Raw genomic sequence first — 1,810 nt, forward strand, 5'->3', positions numbered from 1 at the left:
CAGCTGATGGGAACTCACGGAGAGAAAACAGAGACACTAACTTAGATCTCATGTTCTTTAATCAGGAAACTGTTAGGTTCAGCCAGCACTTCTCCCTGCTCCGATGCATGTGTATGCAAACACATGGCTGATCTCTACTAACAACAGGTAACATTTACTTTTGATTATTTGCTTTTGCCACCTCTCCAACTTCTTGCTGTGCAGCTTTTAAACAGCTTCCAAACCCTCTCTGTGCTGCACTCCAGAAAAGGACAAAACAAAGACAATGTACCAAGTTAACTCTTCCATACATCTGTAGCAGGGACGCTGAAAAACTGCCCAAAAGGCTGTACTTGTCACAAAGCTTAGTTTAATTTGACAATCATCATAAGGCATTCATGTAAATTAAAAATTCCCACCAGGGTCACATACATTCTCCCACAAAATAAAACGTGTTAAAATGGAGGCCTGGGGTTCCAAAAGATGCTAGTGGTTACTGGTCTTGGCCAGGCTGCTGCTGCTGGCAGTGGGATCCAGGAGGCACAGCACCAACGGCGACAACTCAGGAAGTGGAGAGTCAGCTTGCACAAATCTCTTTCAATAGAACAACAAAAAGAGGAAAGGGATTTGTACAGAAAACATCATACTCCATCCTTTCTGGGAAAAGAAAACAGAACAAAAAAAAGATAATCCCATTCAAGGAGCAAAGAGCAGAGCTTGGAGTTCTGAAGCCCAACAATGCTGATGGCCTGATTTTGAAAGGCCTGAGTTTATTATTGCTTTATCCCAGTTCAGCCCAGGCTAAGGCTACGGTGAAGTCCAAATTAATTTAAAGCCAGAAAATGCAGATCCAGTAACAGCACCTAAGTCCCCATCCACACATGGGTGTAAACAGATACTTTTGCTGAGGAAAAAAAAAATCAATCTCCCGAATTTCCCCTCTTCCTGTGCTATGTAGATCCCCATAGCAGGGCTAAAATTTGCCCCAAAGCATGTAAGTTGCTCACATCTCCTTTAGCTGAGCCTCTTCCAGACGTTTCACCTTTTATTCAAACTAGTCTTCCATCCCAGTGATATGTCAGCTCAGAGATGCTTTGTGGGAGCTCACCAAGAGGCATACAGGTACCCACACGTTAAAAAGAACGTGGCACAGTGCCTAAGAACTATCACCTGTATTCTGCAATACCCAGCAATGCTTTGCCCTCAGCTTCCTGAGACCACACGGAGCAGATGGAGGAGAGCATCTCCCCATCTTGCATACCTGGCCAGTGATCAAGAGAAACAGCATGCTGTGTACGTGAAATGGCATCTTACCACCACCTGAGTCACAAAACAGACTCGGGTAAAGTGGGGCTTGAAAGTTTCACAGCAAGAAAGAGGGTGCTTCCCTCAGACTGTCTTATGACAGGGCAACTGTTCTTCAGGCAAACATATTCAAGGCAGAAAATTTTAGCATGGATCTCTCATGGTTGACTTACAGGCCCAACATATGTTAGGGATCTTAAAAAAAAAAATTAAAGGTCCTGTTCATTCTGCCAAAAGGACAGAAGACACACAGTGCATCTGACAAATGCAGGTGCTACATGTTCTAACACACTAACAAAGGTTGCAGCTAGACTTGTCAAAACAGTTAAAAAGATTTAGGCATCCTGCTGGTACCAGAGTTTATGGCATTTGGGCACCTAAATTTAACTTTTTTGAAAATTCGAGCCTACACGTTTCTTTATTGCTTGTCCCATTGAGTGCAAAGGGAAAACTGAGGGTAGGGTTAACTACAGAAGGATTTCAAATCCATCATAAAGTTTCCCTCTTCTTTTATATATATATATTT

The sequence above is a fragment of the Merops nubicus genome, unplaced genomic scaffold, assembly GCF_000691845.1.
Source record: "Merops nubicus isolate BGI_N331 unplaced genomic scaffold, ASM69184v1 scaffold49131, whole genome shotgun sequence".
Classification (NCBI taxonomy): domain Eukaryota; kingdom Metazoa; phylum Chordata; class Aves; order Coraciiformes; family Meropidae; genus Merops; species Merops nubicus.